The 15689-nt window shown below is 36.6% G+C and overlaps 1 protein-coding gene across 6 annotated transcripts in view; it reads left to right on the forward strand.

Moving 5' to 3' along the window:
* LOC126250644 (tektin-1) overlaps positions 1-15689 on the forward strand; it is a 215978-nt gene that overhangs the window by 65182 nt on the left and 135107 nt on the right. The window lies entirely within an intron of this gene.

Raw genomic sequence — 15689 nt, forward strand, 5'->3', positions numbered from 1 at the left:
CCTTCTATTAACAGCCAGACTCACATCTTCAAAATGAAAACTTTAGAGAAAAGCTCCATTCAGTTGTATGTAGGTTTCTCAACCACACTATAATCTTCAGAGGGGACTTTAACCATCCAACAATCAATTGGGTTGGTTGGTTGGTTGGTTTCAAAGGGACCAGACGATCAATTGGGATAATTACAGGTTTGTTAGTTGTAGATGTGACAAGAGCCCCAGTGAAATTTTACTAACTGCCTCCTCTGAAAACTACCTAGAGCAGATAGTTTGGAAACCCACTTATGATGGGAATATGTTAGATGTAATGGCAACAATAGATATGATCTATTTTAGGGCATCCACATAAAAACTGGTATCAGCGACAATGTGGCAGTTGTAGCAACAACAGGAACTAAAGTAATTAGAGAGGTTTATACATTCAATACACTAGATAATGAAACAGTAATGACACATCACAATGAAGAACTTGAAGCTTTTAGATCAGAACATGAGGAAGTATGGCTCAAGTTTAAAGGAATAAGTGACCATGCACTGGGTAGATATGTACCCGGAAGAACAGTTCATGATGGGAGGGATCCTCCACTGTATATAGTCATCATAAACAAACATCTAAATGAACAGAGACTACTGCATAATAGATGAAAAACAAGGCATAGGGCTATAGAGTGAGAGATGCTGACTGTAATATATTTGGCTGTCAAGAGAGTGGTGATGAAGTCTTCAATGACTACCACAGCAGAATATTCACAAAATGATCTTCCATGAAAATCAAAGGAATTATTTCTTATGTAAAGGCTGCTAGGGACACCAATGTTAGTGTTCAGCTACCCATGGATGAAACAGAAACTGAAATTGAGGGTAGCAAAGCAAAAGCAGAAATACTCAACTCCATCATCAAATGTTCCTTTGTTAAGAAAACCCAGGAGAATTGCCCCAGTTTAACTGTCTTATCACTGGAAAGATGAGTGAAATGGGTGTAAGTGTCAATGGCATTGAATAACAGTAGAAGTCATTAAAACTGAACAAACATCTAGGGCCTGATGGAAACCCTTTCTGATTCTATACTGCATTAACCCCTCTTTTAACTATAATTTACCATAGATCTTTCAAACAGAAAACAGTGTGCAGATGTTGGAAGAAAGGACTTGTTGCACATGTCTTCCAGGAGGGTAGCAGACATGATCAACAAAACTACCTTCCAATATCCTTGACATTTATCTGTTGTATAATCTTAGAACATATTCTTAGCTCAAACATAGTGATGAATCTTGAACAGAATGACCTCTTCCACGTCAACCAGGCTCTTCCATGTCAACCAGCACAGATTTTGAAAACATAGATCATGTGAAACCCAACACACACTTTTCTCACATGACACACTGAAAGTCATGGACCAAGGTAATCAGGTAGGTACTGAAAAGTATTTGACTCAGTACCACATCTACACTTATTATGAAAAGTACAATTGTATGGGGCATCAAGCAAAATTTGTGGCTGGATGAGGTTTGTTTGGTAGGGAGGATACAGTAAGTTCTCTTGGATGGAGAGCCATTGACAGATGTAGAAGTAATTTTGGTTGTCCCCAGGGAAGTGTGCTGGGACCCTTGCTGTTCTTGTTGTATACTTTGCGGACAATAATAAGACAAAATCAGATTTTCACAGATGATGCAGTTATCTGTAATGAAGTACAGTTTGATAGAAACTGCACAAATCTTCAGTCAAAACTTAATAAGATTTCAAAATGACACAAAAATTGACAACTTGCTTTAAATGTTCAGAAATGTAAAATTGTGCACTTCACAAAATGAAATGGTGTAGCATCCTATAACTATAATATCAATGGATCACAGTTGAGATCAATCAACACATACCAATACTTGGGCATAACATTATCTAGGGATATGAAATCAAATGATCACATCTACATCTGCTTACATGCTACACAAACTACACAATGGTGCATGGAGGAGTGTACCTTGTACCACTACCAGTTGTGGGACACCACCTTATGTAACCTGCATCAAAATGGACACACTATGGTGCTAACTGTGCAGTTACAGTGTGCTCCATGGTTTCTAATGATGTAGCTTTGCTTTCTCACTGTGTACCATTTGAGCATAATAAATTATTGTTTCCATACCATATTGTGTCATATGTATAGGTTGAGCAGGTGGAAAGGTATGTGCTTTGAGGGGTGATTGTGTTAGTGATTCTGAACAAAAAACTTCATATGGTCGTATGTCCTACTCTGGATAGTTTCTGATCTATAACACATATAGTGTTAGTTAATAATTATTTTTTAATTTATTCAGACAATGTATCACGGGAGTGTAAAGGAAGTTGAGGTAAACAATTTGATGTAGGACACTCGTTGTCCATCCAATCAGGAAATTATCTTGAGCTGGCCTACAGAAATTACCTAAGCTACAGCACATATGCATCACGAGAGATTTTCAGTATTCTCACACTCTCTTCACACAAGCTATTAATCCTAGAGAAAAAGCAAATAGGACCTTTTTTGTAGGAAATTTATTGTTGTTTAATTTTGTACAGCAGAACATTATAACTGATGGGTGTGGTTTTAGTATTATTAAAGAAAAATGTACAAAAGTGATATTAAATGTATTCTGTCTCAGAAAACATTCAGAGTAGGGCATATGTCCATATGAAGTTTCTTGTTCAGAATCACTAACACTATCACTCCTCCAAGCATGAGCTTTTCATCCTGAATCACATGTATATTCTGCGCCATACCCTCACCCTACAGATTTACATTTGTGACCCAGAATGATGGCAAATTACAATATATACACATTGGACTGGATACTACACAGTGAAAATACAACCATTGTGCAATCATTGTGCACCAAAATTTGTGAATTACATAAATGAATGCAGTGCTGCGGCACATAGTGCTCCACAACTCACCCTCCAACGAAGCATATTCTTCAAAAGTGACAGTGACACTCACCACCACAGTGCATTGACAATTACGGATAATGCTGAACAATGGCATCTTATGATTGACTTATTGTGTGACTTTGCCACCATTCCCATTTTGCAGGTGGTCCATTCTGCTTGACTGATCATATCTGTGATCGCCTGCTGTAAACAATGGCTCTCCTGCATCTTGAAAACTAATTTGTCACCCAGTGCTGACACAGCCAGCCACACATATGCACAGTCTGCCTTTATTATCAACTGCATCATGTACAGATATGGGATATTGGCCTGTGTAACTGCTACGAATTCTTTTATGGCATGTCTACTCTTTAATGACGTCTACAACCAATTTAGTGTCTATCCTAAGCAACTGCCATTCTGGCCCCATCAGCCATCAATTTGATTCACCATAGTGGACAGCATCCTCACCACACTGCATCTCCATCACTGTTTGATTTGTTATAATGGACAGCATTCTTGGCAAAATTCGTCATGCTACTCAGCCATTGGGGTGAACGTGCAAACATAATAAGTGACACTATCCTTTCAGCACCAGAAAACAACACACATTTTACATTGAAATCAGCTTTCATACAACACCTCTCCAGGACATCAGAAAACAACTACAAAAAGTGATTTATAATGAACAGTTAAGAAACAGAACCCCATCAGAACTATGGTACTCATTATGAACATTAGTCGACTCTCTATTGATGCCTGTTCACACACTTTATGGGTAGCTAAACTACCATCTCAATTAAAACTCTTGCGATGATTACCACGGAATGGGAACTGTTGGTCTTGTAAAGGAACATATTGAAGGCTTTACTTTAATGAAGTATGCGATCCCTTCCAAATTCAACCAGTTTAATGAGTATTTATGATTATAGAAAAGTTATTGTGTATGTTAACAATGATTGCATAACATGTCTCCATAAACAGTCAACCCATTAAATTATACTGAATAACTGACCCACACAAAAGTTAATATCACTTGATCACTGATACAGCAAATGTCATCATGTAAAAACACTAAGTTCATCGTAAATAATTAATATGAAGTACGAAAAATAGTGGCCAACATAGGTATTTTGGATCTCCTTAAATAAAAATCACCCAGTGAAACCTATTTGTTCACTAGGAGCGTTTTCACTCAGTATTCACGTAATCAATCCTATTTTAGACGAAAACCAATGTAATTCTTAATAATTCATGTTACTTACTTATTTATGCAAATTAGAGAAGTCAGTTGACAAACTTCTAAAAAACGGCCTTTTTGTAACAAAGAATTATTCTGTCAAGTCAACAAATCTGTCTGTCATTTTAATAACATGTTAAATTATGTCACTCGATGCAAATTAATAACTTTTCTGCACAAATTATGATAACAGATGTACATGTGACTTATAAACTATATGGAAATACAGAAGCGTCCGATCTTACCCGTCGGCTTTGACCCATGACGTCACAAATACCGCGGAAACGACCATAAACAACAATTCCAATATGGCGGATATAAAAACATCGAATACGTATTGTAAACACTGAAATACACAAGTTTCACAAAAAGCCTAATGACTGTAACGGGACAAGCGTGGGAAATTGGGGGTTTTTGGGTGGGGAGAAACTAAATATGTCGTTATGCGGTGGGGGGAGTCTGCAGTGCCCCCCCATCCCCCCACAGGCTTCATTAGTGTCAAATCAATATTTTTGAATCATAGGCGGCCGCTGCCGCGGCCGCATTCCAAAAAAAAAACTCCCAACCTAACCTCAAGTGGGCTACGCTACAGATCAATATGTTCATCAAATTGCTTCATATTACGTATACATGTTCTTTAAACAAGAGTACATCAAACCATGTATTAGGTTTTCCGCGCCGTAATGACGTCACACACCACAACACGCTTACGTCACGGGTCAAAGCCGACGAGTAAGATCGGACCTTTCTGTTGACCCCTCTTTTTAGTAGTTCTTTGACAATGTTATAAATACAAGCAGCAAGAAGGGTCGAAAACCAGTCGGAGGCAGTCAGGGGCAGTCGGAATGTCACTTTGGTGAAGTGTGTTTCTGTGTTATTGTTTGGGATGGAAAAACAATGCAAAGAACATGTAAAGGAAGTACTACTTTGTGTTGTGTTATGGTCTTTGGTGGACAGTGGAATTAATATGGCCACTTAAGTAATAAATATTTGATATTTACATATGTGTTGGTTTCGTTCATTCTTTATCATCAAAAGCACATGAAAAACACGGGACCTCATGTGTTTACCCTAGACAACCAGATTTAGAGCCAGCATCAGCAACGAGACACAGCAGCGATCCAGCAAGCAGCAGCGATTACTACAATACAATACATTGTAATGGCGCCAACCTAACATCAAGTGCTAACAAGCTCCGTAAATGGGAGTGAAATAGTGCGTTTACAGCAATTAGCAAGATATCAACGACTTAGGCGTACCATTACAAAAGTGGGGGCTCGTCCGGGATCTTTAAGTGCATCGATGATAATAGTGCAGCGATAAATTTCGTAAGTGCTTAGCATTCCAAAAAAAAGTTTATTTGTGCAGTGTGTCAACAGTGAAAATATGTCAAAAATAAATAAATAAATTGTGTTTGTGCGACTACGAAAAACTATCATCAAGATTAACGTCTGGATTATGTCAATGGAATTCATCAATCAAGACTTCTGCTTCGATAAAACTGAATAGAAGTGAAGAAAGCCAACAAGAACACCGATCACGACATCATAGCATAAAGCAAGGTATTTTGTTGTTGTCATTTAAAATAATTAATAGTGAACATGTCTCTACCTGAGAGTGATGAGATCGTAGGAAATGTAAAAATTGAACCAGGGGATGGTGAACAATTAAACTTAACAGAGTGGCTAGCAGGGTTTGCAACTCAAATAAGCTTGCAACTTAAACAATCAAGTGAAGAAAACACAGATAGACTGGATAAGTTAAGTTCGGATTTTAAACTATTAAGTACTCATCTCAATGAGAAGTGTGAGGAAATTAAAACTACCCTCAGTAAGGACACTAGAGAACAGTTGATACACTTCAGAAAAGAATTTCAAGTTAAAGTTGAAAGTTTAAATGAAAACATACAAGCTAACACAGACAGCATTGCTGTCATCTACAACAGAGTAGATACTGAAGTTGAAAGATTAGATCAGAGAATAGACAAAACATCAGAAAACCTTAAACAAGAATACAACCTGTACACCACTAATGTAGATACAAAAGTAGAAAATATACACACTAAATATACACAATTGGAAGATGCATTAATGTCAAAACAAATGTTTTACAATCAAAATACAATGTATGGGCACATCCAAGTGAAATGCTTTCCTGGTGAAAATCTGCACCCTATTGACTTTATTCACTAATGTAAGGATATGTTTGTTGTAGGAATGTCAGACAACATAAAAATTAAGTTAGTAAAACAGTTTCTAGAAGGGGAGGCCCTATCCTGGGCAAATGAGAATAATGATTCTTGGAATACGTTTGAAGAGTTTGAAGCCAAATTTATTTGTAAATTTTGGTCACAGTCCATACAAGCCAGATTGAAGTCAGAATTTCTAAATGGACCAGTGTATAGAGGGAAAGTAGGGGGAATGCAAAAATTTTGCAGAGATCAATTGAAAAAACTTGTTCACTTGAATAATTCTTTTGATATTATGACACAAATTGATGTTTTAAAAAGAAGATTACCAGAGAGACTGCAGTGGGAATTGGTCCATGGACCAGACGATTCAATGGAAGAGTTCCTGAAATTTGTAGATAGATTAGATAGGGCCTTGGAAAGAGAAAATAACCAAAGTTTTGGCTCTGGCAACAACCAGTATGGGGGGTGGAACAGGAATGTAAATAGAGATTATTATGGGAGGAGAGACTTTGAAAATTCTGGAAATAATGCTCCAAATAGGGGAGATAGGAGATATGAAAATGATTTCAGAAACAATACACAGGAGGGAGGATGGAGGAGAGATAACAGGAATGATAGAAATAGGTATTGGGGAAGAGAACAAGAGAGAAGGGGGTTTGTTGAAACTAGTGAACAAAACGACAACTACAAACGGACAGACCGAGGAAACCAGCCGGGAAACGGTGGACAGTCCCACTAGATGTCCGTAGTTTTGGGGCTAGACAATATTATGACAGGACAACACATAACCGAAACTGGAAAAGGAGAGGATACAATGTAAAGAGTAAATACCATGAAAATACTGAAGTTGTTAGAATGAATAAATTAGAATTTAATAAAAGGTTTTGGGATACTATGAGTAAAAGTGATACAGTTAATAAAAACTGTGTTCAAACACAGGTAGTTAGTGAAAGTGCAGAAGTTGAAGGTATTGCAGAGTTCCATAGTTGGGCTGAAAAGGATACTGGTGTGAATAACAAGTCAGACACACCACAAGTAGAATCTATTTTGGGGGGTTTATTTGATAAGAAGGGGGATGACGATGTGTTTAATGGAGCCAAAGACTCAATTGCTGAGATTCAGATACATAGGGGGGAAACTGAAGATGGGGTTGTTGTGGAGGAGGAGGAAGAAGTAATAGAGGGACATTTAAATAATGATCCTAAATCAAGTGATGTTATTGATGAGAGTGTGAAGGAAGAAATAAAAGTATTTGCAGAATTGAAAAGTGATTATGTGGTAAAGGTAAGTGATGTGACGAACATGGGTAATAATGAGGTTAATTTAAGTGAAATGCAGACTAGGGAATGTGTATCTGAGGACAAGCTATTGCCTATTGGGAACTGTGAAATGCTAATCTATGAGAATGGTAATAAGAATAATATTAAAGAAAATATAAAGGGATGGAATGTAAATGTGTGTTTTCAAGAAAAAGGGGAAAAGTTTTTAGAAGTTTTGTGGAACAACTATGGAAACTGTATAAACAAAGATGCCTTTTGGAAAGAATTAGCAAAGGTAAGTGCAACCTTGTATCCTATATGGTGGATAAAAATCCGTAGTGGACTTTATAAAAAAGGGGGTGAAAACAGTAGGTTGTTAAGTGACAACACAGTGTTAAAAGGAACAGATGAAAACAAAGGTTTATGTTTAAATGTCAATGCTTTGCAAACAGAGAGGGATGTGTCTAAGTGTAGGAAAGAGGAAATAGACTTAGGAACTAAAGGAATTGAAAATGATCTATTGTTTGAAAATACTGAAGTAGACAAAGATGTTGAGCTAGGTTATCTCTATGTTAAAGTAAACATTGACATTTGTCCATTTGAAATAAAAGAAAGCCCACATCCTAATGCGTATAGACTTATCTTTCCCAGATCAAGAAGGTTATTTGGACTAAGAAACATCACTGAATTGAAATCATATAAACATGATTAAGCACATTTCCCTGTTTAAATACAGTTACTTACCCATTTTCCATAAAGCATGTGATCAGCAAAGATTTTTACTGGATGTGTCAAGTAGCAACTACCACTCATACTACAGACCCTGGAAAAGTTCCAGATTTCTGAGAGAATGTTTTTATATTTTTATTGTCACCATTGAATATTAAATTTGGAGACATCTTCTTTACTTGCAAGGGGCAAGTTTAACCATGCACCCAAAGAGGTGACAAACATTTATTACTTTCTTTTTGTATTGTTGAATATGGGACATGATTGCACCAAATAAAAGACAATGTAAAAATTGTGGTGCAAGACCCATCATTGTGTTACTATTGTTTTCTTAGACATAAGATTTGTGGACAATTTTCTACAGCTAATCAGATGTTCACCAAGTTTGATGTTTGTGTTATGTTGTGACCAATTTAAGTGTGCAATTTTGGTATGAATATGTTCTTGTACTATCTTGACTATGTGTCTCAATGGGAGACAAGTTTTTTAAATATTTCCTTTTTTTTTAATTGCATATTATATTCATACATGTGACTTCTATAGTGTTTGTGTTTATATATCATATCCATACTTATAATTATGTTCTTTGTTTTCATTTCCTTTATGTGGCTCAAAACGAGCAGACAGTTGCAAAATTTTCCTATGGACATCTGACCTGTCCATCTATGTAATATATTTATGTTCCTTCTATTATCTTGATTATTCTGTGACTGAATGAGAGCTGAATTTGAAATAATTTACATATATTTTTTTTATATATCTTAACATCGCATGTGATACATTTGTGTCTGTTTTTGATCATTTTCCATGTGGCTCACTGGGAGCAAAGATTAACATTTTTTTTTTACTTTCATATATTACTAAATATTTTTACGATGCTGTCATACTGAGAGCCATAACACAAAGTGCATTTGAAACAACACAACTAAAATATTTGCAGGAAAAAGTCATTTTGAAACGGTGTAACGGTCGTTGTATACATACACAGGTCGTTGTATACATACACATTATGCATAGTAATTGACACATTTGTCCTAGTCGGCTAATATCATTAACATTCTGTAAATGATATTACCCAAGGGGGGTATTGTAAAGGAACATATTAAAGGCTTTACTTTAATGAAGTATGCGATCCCTTCCAAATTCAACCAGTTTAATGAGTATTTATGATTATAGAAAAGTTATTGTGTATGTTAACAATGATTGCATAACATGTCTCCATAAACAGTCAACCCATTAAATTATACTGAATAACTGACCCACACAAAAGTTAATATCACTTGATCACTGATACAGCAAATGTCATCATGTAAAAACACTAAGTTCATCTTAAATAATTAATATGAAGTACGAAAAATAGTGGCCAACATAGGTATTTTGGATCTCCTTAAATAAAAATCACCCAGTGAAACCTATTTGTTCACTAGGAGCGTTTTCACTCAGTATTCACGTAATCAATCCTATTTTAGATGAAAACCAATGTAATTCTTAATAATTCATGTTACTTACTTATTTATGCAAATTAGAGAAGTCAGTTGACAAACTTCTAAAAAACGGCCTTTTTGTAACAAAGAATTATTCTGTCAAGTCAACAAATCTGTCTGTCATTTTAATAACATGTTAAATTATGTCACTCAATGCAAATTAATAACTTTTCTGCACAAATTATGATAACAGATGTACATGTGACTTATAAACTATATCTCTTTTTAGTAGTTCTTTGACAATGTTATAAATACAAGCAGCAAGAAGGGTCGAAAACCAGTCGGAGGCAGTCGGGGGCAGTCGGAATGTCACTTTGGTGAAGTGTGTTTCTGTGTTATTGTTTGGCAAAACAATGCAAAGAACATGTAAAGGAAGTACTACTTTGTGTTGTGTTATGGTCTTTGGTGGACAGTGGAATTAATATGGCCACTTAAGTAATAAATATTTGATATTTACATATGTGTTGGTTTCGCTCGTTCTTTATCATCAAAAGCACATGAAAAACACGGGACCTCATGTGTTTACCCTAGACAACCAGATTTAGAGCCAGCATCAGCAACGAGACACAGCAGCGATCCAGCAAGCAGCAGCGATTACTACAATACAATACATTGTAATGGCGCCAACCTAACATCAAGTGCTAACAAGCTCCGTAAATGGGAGTGAAATAGTGCGTTTACAGCAATTAGCAAGATATCAACGACTTAGGCGGACCATTACAGTCTACAGGCTTAAACTGACAGGCAGAATATTCACCATTATCCAATACTGACAATCCACCAATTTAGTGGAGAACAATACTGCTGTGCATGACTATGATATCACAACTTCTTCTCAGGCCCATGGCCATCATGTAGGTGTGTCAACAAAACAAACTACTGGTCACCACTCCCCCCCCCTCCCCCCCACCCCCCCTAAAAGACACCATTTCTTACCTTTGCTGGTATCATGCAGAGTTTGCCAACAAGCTGTGCAGCTGCCATCTGCCGTGGACTCAAAAGAGCTGTGCAGCTCACAATAGGTGCACGAAGGCTCGCAATAGGTGTACCAAGCTGCAATTATCATACAAGTCACCTCATGGCAAGTAAGGAGGGATCATCATGCTCTTTATTGACACGGGACAAAAGCATGCTGTATGTCCTGTATCATCTCAGAAAGGAAGATTGTTTAGTCAGTTCTGGCTCTTACACAAGTGGAGCACCTGAAACCTACCACGTCACAGCACACAACAACACTGTTATACTGCTTCATGCAGCAAACAACTCAGCAAGACTGTTTGTGGGTCCAAACACTGCACATTGGACCTGGGTTCAGAACAACAGTCACAAAGAACTTTTTAATCACAAATGTCAGTTAACTGGTACTTAGTGCTGATTTTAGTAGTAGTAGTAGTAGTAGTAGCTTTATTCATCCACAGATCTCTTTTTACAAGGATATAGGACATGTCAAAGTATTTAAAAGTTTAGACCAATTTAAAATAAGGTAATTCGTATACATAAACATTTACAGACTACTAGTTAGAGACAATCATTAGATTTACTCCTGGTATACAATACTTTTTTTTACAAATAATTTATTAAATAATGTAATGCACACTGTTCACTCATATCAGTCACTGCACACACTATACACACATTGTTTCGTAACACTTCACTCACTACACACACAAACACACACACACTGCTGATCTTTGGGCCATTTTCTGTACCAAAACTTCCCATTTGCTATCCTGAAAAACTGAGTCAGCATCGTTCTATAATGAGAGAGATGTTGAGCTCAGAAAGAGGAACAAGTGTTAGTATTGTGCTATGCATAGCTTGGCAGTAAGTTTTTAAAGAAAAGGAAAAAATAAGGAAAAAACATAATGTGAAGGTGTTATGTAGAATGTTGGATGTTTTATAAACACTATTATTATTTATTTGTATAACATATTTTTACCAAACCCCTACTCTGTTTTATCTAAGTAATCCTTCAATGTATAAAATGTATTGCATAACAGATACTTTTTAGCTGCCTTTTTAAATACGTGTATTTTTACAATTTCTTTAATCTCTTTTAGTAATTTGTTGTACAGTTTTATTCCTTGGTAGAAAATGCTGTTTTAAGTTTTATTTTTATTTTTTCTTGGTAAATGTAAGTTGAGTCTATCTCTTGTTGCATGGTCATGGACAGAGCAGTTTGTGCAGTAATTAACCAATGTTATTTTTGATGTGTACAACTGACTGCTAAGTGTATTCACATGGTGGAGTTAAAATTCCCAGTGTTTTGAACAGATCTTTACAGTGAGCTCAACAACTAATTTTGGTTATTATTCTTATGAATCTTTTCTGGAGTTTGAAAGTTATGTTCATATTTTGTACATTTTTTCCCCAAAACAGAAGACCATAGGTAAGAATTGACTGTACATATGAATAGTATGTAACTAAAAGACACTGTATGTTATACACTGATGATAGGATTCTAAGGGCGTAACATGCTGATGACATTCTGTTTGCAAGTACCTTTGTGTGTTCACACCATTTCAGCTGAGAGTCAATATTAACTCCTAGAAATTTTTGCATTTGATACACAGTCTGTAGAGGTGCTACCTATATTTAATTTAACATTATTGTTTTCCCTCTTCAAACTGAAATTCGTGGCATTAGTTTCCTTTATGTTCAATGTCACTTTATTGCTTATTGACCAGTCGTAAAATTTCTTGAGAGTTTCATTTGCTTTCTCTGTGAGGAGTTCTCTTGTTTTCTCAGTGACCATAATATTGCTATCATCAGTGAAGTGAATTTTTTCACCATGAGTAACTTTACTGGGAAAGTCATTGATGTATATCAGGAATGGTATTGGTCCTAATATGCTACCTTGCAGAACTCCTATATTAATGTATTTTGGTTCTGATAAGTGTTTTATTAAATGTTGGGATCTATTTAACATATGTGTTATCTCTACTCTTTGTACCCTATCTGCTAGGTATGATCGAAATCAGTCATTAACTACCCTTCTTATTCACAATGCTTCTAATTTATTTAGTAGAATCTTGTGGTTGACTGTATCAAAGACCTTAGAAAGATCCAAAAATATGCCTGTGACACACTCATCTTTATCAAGAGCATCAAGTACAACTTTTGTGAACTCTACTATGGCTGACTCCATATTTTTGCCACTTCAGAAACCAAACTGTGATTTTCTTACACGATTGTATTTGTTCAGATAATTCATTAATCTTTCATTCATAATTGCTTCTATTATTTTTGAGAATGGTGACAGTAGGGAAATGGGCCAGTAATTTTCTATGTCTTCTGCGTTACTTTTCTTAAGCAAAGGTACAACTCTTGCCTGTTTTAACTGCTCTGGAAATGTCCCTGTTGTGAAGGATTCATTATTTGCATTTGTTAAAGGGCCTTGTATATCTCTTGCGTGTTTTAACTGCTCTGGAGATGTCCCTAGTGTGAAGGATTCATAATTATATTTGTTAAGGGGCCTTGTATAATCTGTATGCGTTGTTTTAGTACACACATCGGTACTTCATCTAAGCCTAGTGACTTTTTATTTTTTAGTTTTCGAACAGTTTTATTGACTTCATTCTCCGTTATTGAAAGTAACAGCATTGTATTTAGTGCAACATTATTTACAGGTGTTATATTTGTTTTGGGCAATTTTTGCTTTAAATTCTCTGCAATACTTGAAAAATGCTCATTTACATAGTTTGCTAAGTGTTGTGGATCATTTATTACCTTATCCCCCCTCCCTTAGCAGTATGTTACTCTGCGTTTCTTTGCCTCTCCCCATTTCCTTTTTTATAACATCCCAGACTGTTTTGCTTTTATTCTCTGCATTATATATTATTTTATCATTAAATGATTTTTTTGCACCAATCAGCACCTTCCTTTAGATAATTTTGTATCTATGATAGAAATTTAAGAATGCTGGATCATTGTGACTCCTTTTCATAGACCTGACATATTTAAGTTTTTGGGAGGACTTCTTAATACCTGCTGTTATCCATCTGTTTCTGTGTGATGTTGATATGGACATGTATAATTCTGGAAATGCCTTTTCAAAGTACAATTTAAATAATGTGGAGAGTTTGGAGAATTTCTTATTCATATTGGCTTCCTTACACACTTCATCCCAGCTTTCTTTTGCTAGTTCTTTTGAAAAATCTTTTAGTTTGATTCCTGATAGATGTCGTTTGTAGGCTTGTAGTTAAGGGTATGATTTGATGCCTGATTTTACTGTTGTTATTTGACAGAGATGGTCTGATAGTCTGAGATCGTTTACAGCTACATCACATTTTTCCCTGTCCATATTTGTGGCCACATTGTCAATTATTGATGAAGTGATTGCTGTAACCCTTGTTGCACTATTGACCAATAGGTACATGCCAAAACTTTGAGGGATATTTATGAGGGTGCTGCTGGATTCATGTATGATATTAGTGTTGCTGTTAATGTCCCCACACAGAATTACGCTGACATTTGTACTTGAGACTTTATCTAGAACTTCTGTTAATTTATTGAAAAAAGTGTCCAAACTACCACTGGGAAATCTATACACACACAAAATGATTAATTTCTTGGTGGTTTCAAGCCCTCTTAATTCAATAGCTGATATTTCAACAGCTGTACTGAGGTCATGTCTTGATTTGAACTGTGTTTCTTTTCTGATATAAATGCATGATCCTCCACCCCTTGAAGCAGTTCTGCAGTAAGAATTTGCCATTTCATACAATGATAATACTACATGTTGGATTTTTGTGTTTCTACACCAGTGCTCAGTAACACAAATTACCGTGCAGTTCAAAGATTGGAGCTCAACTTCTAATAGTTGTCTTGTATTTTTTATTGACTGCATGTTTTGATGGAGGATTGTTAAGTCTGTGAAATGCCCCACGCTACTCTTTCCAATGGTTTGTTTTTCTTTGTGATATCTGTTATGTGTGATATTTGAAGTGTTAAAATCTGTCTTGTGAATGGTTGTTTCAGTATTTTTTAAACTGCTGGCGATACCCTTTAGGCAGGGGAACCTGTTGTCAGGATTTATCCTAAAAAAGACCTACTTCTCCTGCCCATTGTAAAAGGTATTTGACCATGTGCAGCCTGAGATCCACCCCCTGTACTTTCATGAATCAGCTGTACCAATCTTTCCTTTCCAGTCCTTTTTAGGTGTAGGCCATGCCTAATGAAACCACATCTGTTGACAGTCCCGACAGGCAACAGAGAAACATGAACAAAAGAACAAAGTTGGCTGCCCTCAGAGCCATCCCTAACCCCACACTGATTCGCTCAGAGCTCCATCAAGATGTGGTCAATCATGATGCCGGAACAGCTCAACAAAGTGTACGGTAGTGCCATGAGTCAGGGAAGCTATCTTGTCAAGGTCACCACCTATGTCATATGCCCCATCGCTGTCCAAACTGTTTTCTGCCCCACCCACTATCACTACATGGTCCTCTTTTGTAGAGTCCTTACATAAAGACCCTAAGTCCTCTACCACATGACAGCCATGCATTTGGCTTGAAGACATTGGTGGCCTAGTACACTGCCCCTAAACTCTCCTGTAACTCAGTGCCTCGACCTCTCCCATGGCTACTACCTAGCAGCAGCACTTTCTTCTTTCTAACATTTTGTATATTCCTAGGCTTCTTGGCCTCAGTTGAAGTGTGCTGCACATATTTTGCTCCTTGTTCTACATGAGGGTCTTCTCCACTTTACTCTGAATGTGGTAGATACCTGTTTTTGGTGTTGATGATAAAACTATCAGAGTGCGTTCTCTTTCTTCCTATCCTCCTACCAGCTGCTTGTTCCCAGCCACCCTTCTGCCCCCTATCTCCCTTGATCCTGATCAGTTCCTTCCTTGCTTCCTCCAACTGTGCCTGAAGGGCACAGAT

The sequence above is a fragment of the Schistocerca nitens genome, chromosome 1, assembly GCF_023898315.1.
Source record: "Schistocerca nitens isolate TAMUIC-IGC-003100 chromosome 1, iqSchNite1.1, whole genome shotgun sequence".
NCBI lineage: Eukaryota > Metazoa > Arthropoda > Insecta > Orthoptera > Acrididae > Schistocerca > Schistocerca nitens.